The following is a 15,830-nucleotide window of genomic DNA, read 5'->3' as shown; positions in this document are numbered from 1 at the left end:
ATGTGACTCCCATTTATAAGAAGGGTTGGAGGGAGGATCCGGGGAACTACAGGCCTGTCAGCCTGACCTCGGTACCGGGGAAGATTATGGAACGGTTTGTCTTGAAAGCACTCACATGGCAACTCCAGAATAAGAGGCGGATCAGGCCCAGTCAGCATGGGTTTACAAAAGACAGGTCCTGCTTGACCAACCTGATCTCCTTCTATGACCACATGACCCGCCTAGTGGATGAGGGAAAGGCTGTCGATGTTATTTTCCTAGACTTCAGCAAGGCCTTTGACACTGTCTCTCATGGCATACTCCTTGAGAAGCTGGCGTCTCGTGGCCTGGATAAGTGCACTATTCACTGGGTGAAAAACTGGCTGGATGGCCGAGCCCAGAGGGTAGTGGTGAATGGGGTGAAATCCAGTTGGCGGCGGGTCACGAGTGGTGTTCCCCAGGGCTCGGTGTTGGGCCCTGTTCTGTTTAATATCTTTATTGATGATTTGGATGAGGGGATTGAGTGCACCCTCAGCAAGTTTGCAGACGACACCAAGTTGGGAGGCAGGGTCGATCTGCTTGAGGGTAGGGAGGCTCTACAAAGAGATCTGGACAGGCTGGATCGATGGGCTGAGGCCAATCGTATGAAGTTTAACAAGGCCAAGTGCCAGGTCCTGCACTTCGGTCACGGCAACCCCATGCAGCGCTACAGGCTTGGGGAAGAGTGGCTGGAAAGCTGCCTGGCAGAGAAAGACCTGGGGGTGCTGGTTGACAGCTGGCTGAATATGAGCCAGCAGTGTGCCCAGGTGGCCAAGAAGGCCAATCGCATCCTGGCCTGTATCAGGAACAGTGTGGCCAGCAGGAACAGGGAGGTGGTTGTTCCCCTGTACTCGGCACTGGTGAGGCCGCACCTCAAGTCCTGTGTTCAGTTTTGGGCCCCTCACTACAGGAAAGACATTGAGCTGCTAGAGCGTGTCCAGAGGAGAGCAACCAAGTTGGTGAGGGGCCTTGAGCACAAGTCTTATGAGGAGCAGCTGAGGGATCTGGGGTTTTTCAGTCTAGAAAAGAGGAGGCTGAGGGGAGACCTCATCGCTCTCTACAACTACCTGAAAGGGGGTTGTAGTGAGGTGGGTGTTGGTCTCTTCTGTCAGGTGTCTGGAGATAGGACAAGAGGAAATGGCCTCAAGTTGAGGCAAGGGAGATTTAGGTTAGATATTAGGAAAAATTATTTTACTCAGAGGGTTGTCAAACATTGGAATGGGCTGCCCAGGGAAGTGGTTGAGTCACCATCCCTGGAGGTATTCAAAAAGCGAGTGGACAGGGTACTCCAGGGCATGGTTTAGGGGGCATGGTTAATGGTTGGACTCGATGATCTCGAAGGTCTTTTCCAACCGAAATGATTCTATGATTCTATGATTCTATGACTTCTACTGTCAGATTCCAACTTCTAACTGCTGCATGCTGTGAAGGTAGATAAAACAACCACTTCTCATACAGTTCAACTCCTTCTCTCCACTGACTTGCCCACATCCATTTTGCCCATGACTCTGTTCAAGCAAGTTCTCAAGTTACCCTCTACTAGTAACTAGTAATAATACTGATACAATCAAAACAGGAACTTTTGCATATTTTCATGACTGTAGGGAAGTAATTCTGGAAGGTTTATTAACCCTGAGAAAGAGAAATCTCTTATGAGAGACAAATGTATCTATATTAATTTTCTTCATAAAGTGGACTAGCTCTTCCTATTTTATTCATGCCTAATATTTTTTATGTTGAACTAAATGATAATGGAAGTATTCAGAGAGGTATAGTGGTAAAAGGTATTAAAAACCCTGACTGACTGAAGATAGAGGGGTTTTGTTTTGTTTCCAAAACCAAACTAGATTCTCTTTGGTAAAAAATGTAGCCTTTTCCTCTGGAAATGGAAGTTGGCAATACCAAGTCCATCAGCAACTCATTAAAAATATAAAAAATATAAAATAAATAGTCCAATTCATATAATTACTCATATAATAAATAGTCAATGCATCAAGCATTGTTATAAGTGTAAATAAAATATATACTTTTTTCCATGAATTTCTAGGGATCAGTGGAAAATACATGGAATCAACATATATGCAAAATGAAATATCTTCTGTTTACTATTTAAATCGAGAAAGTGACATTTTATATAGTGAAGATCCTCTAAAAGATAGAAAACTTAACTCGGGGGGGAAAGAACTATTAAGTTTTTCTTGTTCTTGCTTGTATCATGTGTATATGTATACTTACTGTATTTCATTCAGAGGGCATTCATATCGTACACCATTTTGACATTCCAGTCTCTAAGTACCTACTTTTTTTCTACCTCTGACACTACAGTGAGAAATTTGCAATCATTCTCTTGTCCAAGATAGGCCATTTCAAGTTGAAACAAAAGAGTAGTTAAAGCAGTATGTCATAAAAATAAATGGTTAACAACTGTACCCCTTCCAAATCTAGACACCAAGCCTGAACTCTTCAATCTTACCACATTCCTGGGGACCTTTTATTTGACATGTTTGGGGGGGTGGGTGGGGCTTTTTGTTGTTTGGGTTTTTTTCAAGTGATATTTCCTGTGGAGTTTTAGAAACAGCAGCTCAGGAATAAAAGTAATAATAGCTATTAAATTATTTTATGAGCTTTCACAAAGAGTTTCTAATGTTTTATACAATTTAAAAGAAACGAGGGCATTGCAGAATAAGTCGATATTTCAGAGTTTAGTACTTTCAGTTCAGTATTTTCCTAGAGAAAATTATTTTAAGGTGTTCCATCACAAAACTAGAAGTCTGTAAATTTTGCTTTCACAATAGCATTTTTTCCAACAAAAGTTTTATTGAAGGTGATAATTTCTTCCAGGATATGAAAGAAATTAATTTAATTAGAAATAGAAGCAGATATTTAACAAAATTCCTTGCATGATCCTCTCTCTCTCCCCCTCTCTTTCTCTGCCCCGCCCCTCCCCAAGATCCTGTTCAATCTCTAAAAAAATTAAAAATTCTGTGAGCAAGACAAACATATTAAACAATATGGAATCCATATGGAAAATACATTGTTTTCTCTGACAATAAATAAATAACTATGTAGGTTATTTTATACTAGAACAACTAGTAAAATTATTATTTAATCATTGGAAAAGCAGAGAAAATTTATTTCTGTGATATAGTTTTCTTTAAATTTTACAACCTGATGACAAGCACAGAAAATGTATAGTGACCATGATGAACCAAAATGCTTTATTTTATTTCATAGTTTGAGTTAATTTGCTTTCTTTGGTTATTTTGTGATGGATTAATTAATTACTTTTAGTAGCTAGATCTCTATAGTATAACTTGGAAAAACAAATTTTAAAAATTATTTCTTTGTCAATGATTCCTATAAATTGGTAAAAAAATACATATAATTTGATAATCATATACATATACAAAATAAAGTGACTTACCAAACAATTTCAGAAATACGGATTTCACGGGAAATAGATCTGCTATAGGACTGTAACCATTCACAAATTCTGTACAAAATCAGTCAAAATCCTTGGTAAAAACAAAAGAGAAAGATAACATAATAATCTCAAAATATTTTCTTTTGACATTTTCAAATTAAATACATGAAATATGGAATTTCAGAAATATCAAAGATACTCCCGCAACATTTTCAAAATCTATTTTTTCCAAGTATATTTTTCCAAATGTTTATTTCTAATTGATTATTTTTCAAAGAGAGTAATAAGACTTTAAACTGCCCAGTAAAACTATACAAGCAGACCTGAGTGTGTGTGCTTATATATGTTCATATTATTCATCCACATCATTTAAAAAATTGGAAAAAAATCTCAAAATGTAATTTTTATATAATCCACCTTTTTCTCCAGTATTTCATTTTTGTCATAAAATCAAAATGTACATTCTTCAAGTAGATGGGACCTGAAACGGAATTGTAGCATTGCTATGGTCAGCCATGCTGCTAAGAAATTATTTTTCTGTTTCTTATTGAGTACACATCTTTGATCACATTAGTAGTCTCAAGAAATAAAAAAATACAGTTATATTATCATCTAATTCTTAGCAATTAATTACCTGCAACAACTGTATGAATAAATTACTAAACTAATTCATAGGGTGTGCAATGAAAAATACCAAAAAGTGTGTGTGGTTATTGACATAATGTGTAGTTCTTGACATAAAAATAATTAATAGTTTTAAAATAACACCATAAAAATCTGACTTTTTTCTACTTCATTAATGCTACAATCATAAATATAATATACCCATTTCTGTCACCCTACCTGATCATCCACTCAATTTTGTTTCAAATATAGCTGATGTAAATATTATTTTTGTTTGTATATGTGCTGTATCTTTAGACACATAGGTGTATTTATATAAATGACAATTTTATCAATATATTGCACATAGATTTTGTATAACATATATAAATATATGAAATATAAATATGTAGTATTTGTTTTTAAATTAAATTTAAACTAACTCTTCTTCCAAATGTTTAAAATACCCTCTATGCACATAAGAGGAATGGTTGCATAAGCATCCAATATGCAGTCATATTATGCAAGTAATTTCACAAGAGGGAATGCTAACATTTAACAATCTATCTCATGTTTTACAAGGATCAACCCAATGAGAATTTTCTTATACACAGGTATAAATCATGGAAAATAAAGATAGACAATGAAAATAGAGGAAGACCTTTAACACCAAAGTGAAGTTTGATTTTAGCTAACATTTACTTCCAAATATAGGAAATAGCTTGACTCCATTCCAGAATAGGTGACATGTTTATCTAACCTTGTGCCCTCCTGTTCCCCAGTAGTCTTTGACTTACCATATTGTGACCTTTATAATAGCTTTATGGAGGATCAATCAGGCCAAGACAGAACTGTAATACAAAGAAGTATTCATTATTTTATATTGGCTTAAACTAATAGGCGTGACAAGTAAAATACGGGTGATTGATTTCCTGACCTTTAAAGTGTTTTATATGTAAAGTGCATAAGTTCCAGCCATACAAGATATTTAATGTTAAAAATGAATTTTAATGTTTAACTATATTTGTTATATGCTGCTAGTGAAACTCACATTTCGTGACAGCAAAATCTACTATTTCATCTCTCTGTAATGATTCTTTTCATGAACTTCTCTGATACCTTTCCAGTTCTTTAAAGTATAGTATGAATATACAAAGAATAAGATCTCTTAATAGCTCTTCATTTTCTGTAACTATGTACTGAACTGGAATCAAACTAAAATCAAGTTCAGGAATTTTTCAGAGGCTAACTTCCCAAAGAGCTACATAAACTACTAATGTATCTTTGGGACTGAATGTAAAATGACAGCACTAGAAGTTGTGTGGGAGTGGGAAAAATAGGTGAAAAATGCATGTTTTCCTGTTTTGATAAAAATCAGAACCCTTTTCAGAAAGAAATTCGTGATCTAACATAAAGAATTCCTTGAATCTTTATGCCTTTGTTCACTACAGAAAGTAAGTTTTGAGCACCTGCTCATAACTTGTTTATAGGAGACTTAGCTAAGATTTTCTAGACCCCACTATGGCTTGAAGTATGTAAAATGCTGGAGATCAATTTTGACATGTGAATCAAGGGATCTGATTTTCAATTACAATAGAAAGGTACTGACCTTCTTAAAATCACATGTATTTGTAGGGTGTCCTGTCAGATGCTTTCAAGTTCAGGTGCTTCTTCTGTTTGAAGATATCAATTCTAAGAATAGCATCAACCTAAAATCACAGTAGATGGAAGCAACTGTTAAACCATCTATTTCAAATCTATATTTCAGTGTTCTTTGCCTGTACTTCTTTTACTGACTTGTATATCCCATGAATCTTAACTATCACGATGTTCAGTGCTTTGAAAAATCTATGATTGGCCCAACATGTAGCTACCTTGATTCTGCCTAGAGACCAGAATATGGATCTCATTATCAAGCAAATAGCAAATAATTATCCTCACTCGCTCTCTAGGGTCTTCATAGTTAGAGAATTAATTTTTGGATTATTTTCTACTTCTGTGAATCTGAATGGAATCACTTGATACATGTGTTATTTTTTTAATGCATGCATTTCAAAGTTTGTCTTTTTTTTTTTTTTCACTAGCTAGTGTCATCAACTATTTATCCTTTTGATGTGTTCATTAAACCAGAGGAGTCTTTCTTTTGCTGAAACTACAGCAGGTCTTAGGAACAGATTTGGTGGGTCATTTCAACACATATCTTATCAAACACCACCAAAAAAAAGTTACACACCCACAGGTTAGAATGGGTTCTTCTAGCCATGGTTCTTCTTGCTCCTGAATTACAGTTTCTTATCCACTAAGGCAAGCTGTGGATGCAGAATGAGATTGTATTTATCTTTAAACATAAAAAATGTTGGCATTTATGCAAAAGGAAAAAAAAAAAGTGATCACCATAAATATTTGGGAGATTGGATTTAAGTGAATTTCCTGAACTTTCTTACCATTACTTTATGTCAATGTTCTCATTTGTAATAAAGATATATTACCATGTCAAGCAATAGGGGGTAGCCATACTGCATAATTATTCAAAATAAACATACAGATAACAGTTCTGATATTTAGTTGGTGACTAATTCTGAAATCATAAATGGTAGAAATTATGTTAAATTTGTTGGCTAAGTGCCCCTTCCTAGGACTAATTGACATGTCGCCCCCCCCTACACAGTGGTGAAAGAATATACAAATAGCACATGAAGCCTAAGAGTTCCAGTGCTCATCCTGCTGGATGACTAGATGCAGAAAAATAAGGCACTGCAGAAAATAGGGTGAAATTAGCATGATTTTTTTCTTTCTGCATCTCCTGCAACTTTCTTTCTCCTTTGCTTTCTCTTCCCCCCCCCCTAGTTTTCCTTATTTGAAGCATGTTCTAGTAACAACAAACAAACAAAATCAGTAACCCCTTTCCTGAAGTCTGGCAGGAATTGATCAGAAGGATTATTGTTTTAATTATTATTCCTTTAGAAGTGGAGAAGACATAAGGATTTCTTACTTCGACACTCATTTTCTATTCCTATACTCCTGGAATTCCCTGTTACAACTATTAAGTTGTCCTGTCCAAGCTATCTTGTCCTCTCTAAGATCCTGGTCTCTTTCAAGATATCATCACTCTCCTCATAGCAGCTGAATGCTACATTTTCAGAGAAGAATGTGTAGCTGATATACTTGTACATTGTCAGATCTTATAATGGGATGCTGAGTTAACTGAGTATCCCTTATCATCATTAACTGACTATTATTGCTATCTATAACTTTCACATCCTACAAATAAGAGTAATGACAACAATTTTATTTCTAGAAGAGTTAATTTGAAAGATGGTACTTCTGGAAATGACATCGTTGGAGGTAGTTTTGATTCCAGATTAATACAAGATCAGAATGCCCAACTGTAAGCACCTGAACAATGCAAGCCTTACACTTATCCATATTTTTCTTAACACCTCAGTCCCTGTTAAATTAAATTCTTTAGTTAATTCACATTTGAGTGTAGCCTGCAGGATAGGATTCTTTGATTTTATCTCCTTTAAAGAAATATCATTAAAAGCACTTTAAAAATTACTATTAGATCACACAAGGTATGATGGGGCAGGGAAAATCTTTAGTGCCTTTAACAGTAGGTGATAGTAAAAAATGCATAAGGACTGATGTGTGAGGAAAAGCTTATAAAAACCCACAGAAAAAAAGAACAAAAAAAAATTATAAGGGGTTACATCTGCTGTTAAAAGATCTAAGTCTTTAGAAAGATATGAAATCTTGTTCATATTCAGACATTCAAGATTACGATCATGCAATTGATACTTCTCCACATACGATGTGGTTTCATCAAGGAACAAAGAAAATAGTCATAGAAGAATGATTAAGTTTTTCAGTGTTTCCTCCACTGCCATTAAGATTCAAAACCCGAGATCAACCTTACACTGCAGATCATTATCAAATATAAGATTCAAATTATATTAATAATAAATCTTTAGTTTTATATCTATATGTATATATTTATATAGATGTAACATGTACTTCCTCTTTGCCCATGATACAAGATTTTGGGGATAACAACTCCAAGGAATTATTTTTTATTGTACATTTCTTTGTTTTATCTGAAATACTTACAGAAGCAGCCCAGTTTCAAGAAGCTATATGGTAGTATTTATTCAATTTATTAGTCCTGTTCAACACAATGTTTTCTGCAAAATAAGAACTAACTCAGATGTTTGTTTTGCCACCTCATCAGAAGAAAGGTAGACCATGCTGACATGGGCTTTAAAAGAAAGGTTGAATATTTATGACATATTCATATATGTCGTGTGTAATATATGACATGATGTATGTGGTGTATCTTAAACTTTTCATCCACGTATACTTACATATGCATGTACATATACATGTATATATATATGCATGTATATTTATGTGTGTATATACAAATATATACATCTATATGTATGTCTACATACGTGTGTGTGTGCATGCAAGCTGGTGGTGTACATAGACACATAGTCACGCTTACTACATATACATTTTTGTATCCTTCTACAGTTCTTATTTTAATCTGTTGTGAAAGCCTAAGTGCCAAAAAAATCACACAAAGTATTTTCTCAAGATTTTTTGCAGCCCAGCGTCTTCAGATCCAAGTGCCTTATTTAAGAGACTCAGACTTCACCTTCTTTGTAGTATTAGGTTTTTTAGTTGTAATTCTACAGATCCTAGCATTGGATTCCTCTCTTTATGAGGTTTGTTATTATTTTTAATTGAATACATTTTAAGTCACACAAACTGAATTTACAAACCTGGAAAAATTCACTCATTATTGATTACAAATATTACTGCCAGATACTTTTGGAGAATAATAATATTGAGGAAAAGCTGGAGAATAACCTCAGTCAGTGAATTTTTAAAATAGTTTTCTTAAACATGTAATGTGAGAAATACCTAGTCACTATATCTGAAACATAAGTTTTCTGTAACAAGACTGAGAGCACCCTCCTGAATTTCAGGGTGAAAGATTAAGATAGAATTTTCATAAAAAACTACTACTTATATTTGAAATAATACAGCTTATTTCATAACTTTAAAAGTGAGCATGCACTAATTGTGTAGTTTATGGCAATGAAACCATTGGAAATAAATACTGAATTTCTTGAAGGTCTTTCACCTCTCTTTCCCTAAAACAACAGTAATAAGTAAACAAAGTAACTATATCTAAGCAATCACAGATAAAGCTAAAATCAACGTTCATCTTTTTGCTAACACTATTTCAGTTAAGAAAATTTAAGTAAGATGAAGTAGTCATTCAAGAAGGAAATAAATAAGTACAGGATAATGCAGTTTTGGAACAGGATGATCCACCCAAAATTATGTAAAAGTGTGACATTGATCTAATTTTAAAAAAAAGAAGAGTTTTAGTGGTTGGCTATGCCTGAGCTGATCATGATAGGCTCCATTCACAGTCAATGGAGAAATAGACACTTCCAGGTATGATTCATTCACCCCAAATGAAATGTCTAAAATTGGTCAGATTAGCTGTGCCCTAAAAGAGCCTTTTTTCTCTACTAATCAGAAAGGGCACACAGAGAGACTGGCTTAGGTGTCAGTGTCTACCATGTGGATGGTCAAATATAACTAAAAGATAACTCATCAAATTTCTGTAATACATTTGCACTGTTTTCCATATATCTAATCAGATCCTGTTTTCAGGAATGTTTTAATAGTAGTAACAAGATGGAAAGATTTACATGGAGTTGAACAGACCTAGATGAACAAATCCTAATGAAGTTTGCAAAGCTGTGAGCCTGTCTCCTTAGAAAATCTCAACTTAAAAAGTAAAAGAAATCATACAGACACAGTAATTTTGAGTATTTGAATCTAGTTCTCAGCCTTTGTGAAAAGGTAAACAAAACAGTAAGAGATTTAAACAACTGAATACTAGCTTAACACTGATTAAGACTCTCAGACTGAATAAAATGGCATTTTAAATTTATGAAGTTGTGCCCAAGACACTATCTTAAGAATATGCCATACGCTTAGTCACATAACATAACTGACATTTACAATAAGCAAAGTTATACTGATTTCAGCAGATACTCTTGTAAACTACATTTAAGAATACTCAGCGTGCCAGTTTGCCAGAGAATTGAGTTCTTTCATTAACTGGTTGGGGGTGTGGGGGTGTGTGTGTTTGTTTTTTTCTTTTTTTCTGCTGTTAGCAAGATACTATCTTTCTCAGTGTCTGTGTCTACCTAGAAGTTATCACCATGACATATGAGTATACTAGAATAATAAGGGATCGTTCATTTATAGTACAGTGTGGATCTCAAAAACTTTAAAAATTCATTTTCAAAGCTGAGTTTACCTACAACCTGCCTGAAATTTGCAATCTTTGAAACTGGATGTATACAGAAGTTGTCCTTCAAAGATTCAGGGCACAAAGGAAAATCAGACTAGCTGTAGAAAATGTTACATTAATTTAAAGTCTGGCTTAACTCCAGGTATTTGAGAATTTCACTATATTAGAAAACGCTGGGGGGGAAAAAAAGCCTTTTCAGATACTAACTAGGTGCTGCTTTGGTCATCTTTAAACTTTACCAAATTTTTTTTAACCTGGTTATCACAGTGAATACCAGGTAGGCTGGTGTCAGTCATGTAAACATAAGTTTATAGGGCCATTAATGACTGCTTAGAAATTCTTGTGGCTTCCAGCTGCTGCTGCTGAAATCTGTGGGCTTGCTTAATTCACACTTGCCACATTTGCCTGCCCCAAGTCTTCAATCACTGTAAATGTCTGTGAATGAAGCTGCACAGGAAAAAATCCGTTTTACCTAAAGTTTACCATCTAAAGTCAGGCATCTAGTCTCAGTTTGTCAACAGGAAGAGAATTCAACTGTGCAAACTGTTAATGATCAAGATCTTGTTTATGGGCAAGGAGGAATCACCTTATATATACAATCAATAATTTATTGTTAGTATAATTGAAATTTTAACAGTCTAATCCAAGAATCATGACTAGTTCAAATCAAATTGTTACAGAGAAAGAAAGAATAGTTCTATAGAGAAACAGTCTCAATAAATGCCCATGGTTTACAGTTGTGGGGTCTCCAGTGTTAGCCTGTACCCCATCCCTTATCATCCCATAGCTGTGCTCCTCTACACCACATCCTATGTCCCCACTTCTCGAAGCCTCTGTTGTAGTACCAGGCCTCTGTTTCTCTACGCTATCATTAGGTTAGCATCATAAAATATTGGTGGCACTGTTTGTAAGATATGCAAAAGCAAACCAAATTGTCTGGTCAATGAGAAAAATTAATGTCATGGATAAACCAAGTGAAACAAAGCTGCAGGCAGGTCAAGAAAAGATCAGACAGAGTAGGTCCGACAAGCCTGAGTCCTGAGGCTTTGTACAAAGCATGTGCCCTGTTACTAGCAGTGTCAATACTGTATTTCAAGCTACGGGGTAACACAACTTAGGTTTCTAGTGCTATTTCAGGTACCAAAGAACATCCTGCCTTCCTCCAGCTGTCCATTTTAGATGCCCTCAGATGTCTGAAAATGGAGATTTGGAGGCCAGTTAGAACACTGGTTTTGACAGATATGACACAATCTGTGTAAGATCCATGTTCTGGAGAGGCAGCTGGAGACCAGGGAGAGTTCCCTAAGGCAGCTAGGATCGGCATAAAGTTCTTATGTTAAACCTGTTATATATACAATCAATGAAGAGAGAAAGCTCTTCTGAGATGGCAAGTCATCCCAACCTTTAACGTGAGGAAGTGACTTATGACAGTCTGCTGTCTTCTGATTATAATGGGACAATACACAGCTAACTTAGATTTGGAAACCTCAATTTAAGGCAGCAAAATTAAAAGAGAAGAAATAAGCATTCATGCTGCAGTAACAGCAAACATTTCTGAGTTGTCCTTGGTTATGTGTTTGCTCCACCACTATTCCAACTCTTCAGGGTAAGAGAATTCTCTGCTTCTGAGGTCACATACCCATGCTGAACTGGCAAGACTTGCTAACACTGCACAGTGCCATGCTAATAAGTCTTTTTGGTCTTCACTCTGTTCCAGAAATAGCCTTTATGCTTCGTTGACTACCGTCTGTATAACCATACCCTCTCTTTTTAATCTAAAACCCCTCACTTGATTACATTTTTCTTTTAAACATAAACCAAAGGTGTGAAATGCAGACTTCAACTGTCACACCTCTTAATTAATTTCCATTTTTCATGCTTTGTGAAACAACTGTTTCAGTCCTAACTCCCTCCTGTTCCTCATTTCAAAGAGCTTCTCCCATAGAAAATAAAACAAGTTCTTAGGCAGGTGAGGTAGTTAAACTAAAGCATACTGTATAGGTTGCAGACAATGACATTCAAAGAATTTACTCTATAATCATCCCTAAATGGCTGATCAGGGAGTATATATGGAGGGGAACAGATTACATAATGAAAGCTATCCTTCAGCTAGTATAGTTAGCTGATCTGAATGAATCATGTTATTCTTTCTGAGTTCAGCAAAGGTACTGGTCTAGAGAGCTTGCATCAAAGATCAGCATGCTTTTTGGGCTCTCTGAAGTCCACTTATTGTGTTATGGTTCTAAATTGCTTGGTAACTCTCTTTTAAGTCCGATGAGGATGAATTCTTGTTGCTCTAAAGTAGCTTTTGGGTCAGTTTTTAAATTGTTGCTATGGGATTGTGAATTCCCATCATCAGGGTTACATACAAGCTTAAAAAAAAAAGACATCTGATGGCTGCAAGACATTTTGAGTGCCTTGAAGATTCTCACTGCAATAATTAGTCGTATTTGATACAACAAGACAAGTGGCTAGTTGCTGTCCTGCACTACTTTTTTTGTAGCTTTATAACCTGAAGGGAGCCTGAGAGACTTAACTTATGGAAATTTTACCTTAAAGAGTTTTTCTTCTCTGAGCAACCAGTATTCTATTCTGACCTCAGTAACACCTCCAGAAAATGGATTAATACTCCCCAATAGTCATCTGATACCTAAAAGAATCACTCCTAGATATGCTGACTCACTCTTTCCCATCTAGCATTGCATCCAGTACACCTAACTCTTGCCTAGTTTGGTGGTTTTGTACAGAAACTCATGTATGCCTCTAGTAAAATCTAAACTAGTAGGTAGGCTCCTTCTAGGATTTACTGACGCTGCTAATTAAGTTCAAAAGGCATCTCCTAGGTTGTCTTGGAAGGTTCCTGAGAACATAATGTCAGATACTCATATGCCATATTCTGTGGAGAAAGGCACAGGAATAGTCATTTGAATACTAACCTAGCAGTAGATATTGCCCGGGAAGGCAGAGAAACTGGTTGTACATCTGCTTTAATCTAAAGCGGCTTGAAAACACTTTTTTTATATCCTAAGAAAGTACCACAACCACCTTACCATAGGATATCCTTGGCGGCAACATTCCCTATTCCTCCTTCTGAAAGCAAACTGTTGTGAAGCCAAGAATGCAAAAGTTCAGACACAGAACAAGTGTTTTTATGACAGTTGATTGGAAAGAATGAGATTTTGTATCTCTTTTGTACCTCTTTTAAGGTTCTGTGGGTGGGGTTTGGTTTTGTTTGCTTGCTTGTTTAACTTAGGAATATTCTAACATTTAACATACATGAACATAAAATAGTTAAATGACACTTAGAGGAAGTAGATAGGGTATTGTCTTGAGGCTGAGGTGAGCCTGATGTCAGAAAGTGCACATTTCAGTGGAAAGGGGTGGTTAAAACAGAAAGGAAGCTGAGAGAAAGTGTTTAAATTCAGCATGATAATAGAGGCTTCAAATGTGTAAGGACTTTGTCATGGCAACTGGGTGATCTTTCCAAGGCTGATAACTGAATTCTGAAGGCTTTGTACTTCTAAAAGATTTGCCTTACAGAAAGAAGCAATTAGTAATGCCTGGCTTATAAATGCCAACAAACTGTATCAGGTACTGAGGAAGGCAAGGTCTAGAACAGAAAACGAGCGCTAGTCTATCTGAAGTTACTCAGTCACTGGAAAACAATGTTAATGGAGCATGCAGCTTTTCTCTTTTTTTAAACATACTTTGTCATTTCTTGACTTTTTTTTTTTTTAAGCTGTTACATAACACTTGGAGAAAAGGGGAACTAAGAAGCATTGGAGAAGGTAGTTATTCAGGAGACTGATGAAAGCCAACTTAATTTCCTTTTCAAAATTTCCTTTTCTTTTCTTCATGTCCTTTCCTTTCATCTTCCACATCTTCCTCTTTCACTGTGAATTTACATTCCACATAATACAACACTACTTTCTGGCATATTTCAGAATAGGATAAAGATATTCCAAATTGTGAAAGTCACAAAATCATACATAAAAAATTTTTGTCAAAAAACTATATTGTACTTCTGAATCCATTTCTTTACAGCATACTGCTTTCTGAAGTGCCTCCTTTTTGTGATCTATTTTTTGTCTAAATTGTCTACTGTAAAAGAGGACACCAGTTTTCCTGGAAAACAAATAACACTGAGACCGTTGCAAACGATTTTTTAAATATCACAAACAGTGAGGTGAGCCTGATTCTGATAAGAATGAATTTTCTGAAGTAAATCTTTTGGAGTCTTTTTTTTTTTTTTCCATGTTTGCCAGCTAGTAGGACAAAGCATGGTCCATGGTTACAAGAAAACCCAACAGACAAAAAAGAAAGTCTGCTGAGTTCATACAACATATAAAAGTTTTACAAAATTGTATTTTGTTGAAAAAATGGACCTTCGGAGATTTTCATCAGTTCAGATAGGGACGTGACTCAAACACTTTACTAACAAAAAATATCTTTTACATGAAAAAACATTCTCAAAAATAGTATATGTCCTACTGTCATGGTTTAACCCCAGCCAGCAGCTAAACACCACGCAGCCGCTCACTCACTCCCCCCCACCCAGTGGGATGGGGGAGAAAATCGGGAAAAGAAGCAAAACCTGTGGGTTGAGATAAGAACGGTTTAATAGAACAGAAAAGAAGAAACTAATAATGATAATGATAACACTAATAAAATGACAACAGCAATAATGAAAGGATTGGAATGTACAAATGATGCGCAGTGCAATTGCTCACCACCCACTGACCGACACCCAGCCAGTCCCCCAGCGGCGAATCCCTGCCCCCACTTCCCCGTTCCTATACTAGATGGGACATCACATGGTATGGAATACACCGTTGGCCAGTTTGGGTCAGCTGCCCTGGCTGTGTCCTGTGCCAACTTCTTGTGCCCCTCCAGCTTTCTCGCTGGCTGGGCATGAGAAGCTGAAAAATCCTTGACATTAGTCTAAACACTACTGAGCAACAACTGAAAACATCAGTGTTATCAACATTCTTCGCATACTGAACTCAAAACATAGCACTGTACCAGCTACTAGGAAGACAGTTAACTCTATCCCAGCTGAAACCAGGACACCTACTTCATAAGCAAAGGTTAAACTCACTATAGAAAATCAAGAATCAAGAGGTCAAAATGTCAGACAGAGATGCTCATTCCTTGTGGCTATCTCTGTGGGAGGTAGGGAGAAAGAAATTCTTTTCTTCCAGGAGTTTAACAGCTCTGGAGTTTCTTTCTGGCCATTATTTCAGCGCTGAGATTGAATCTTTGCTCTTACCTTCAAGGTCCTGGCTTTATCATATGTGGAACATTTCTTCCGCTTACCTCCCTTAGACTTTGGCAAATTCTTCTGCACATTCCGCCCTGCATAAGGAACTGTTCCAGAGGAAAAGTCATGGTCCTGTTCCTTAGGTAGGCCTCTCAATTTTCCTCCTCAATCTAGATGATTTGCAG

This window comes from Harpia harpyja, chromosome 4, assembly GCF_026419915.1.
Source record: "Harpia harpyja isolate bHarHar1 chromosome 4, bHarHar1 primary haplotype, whole genome shotgun sequence".
NCBI lineage: Eukaryota > Metazoa > Chordata > Aves > Accipitriformes > Accipitridae > Harpia > Harpia harpyja.
The sequence above is the reverse complement of the archived record's forward strand: the minus strand, read 5'-3'. Positions refer to the sequence as shown.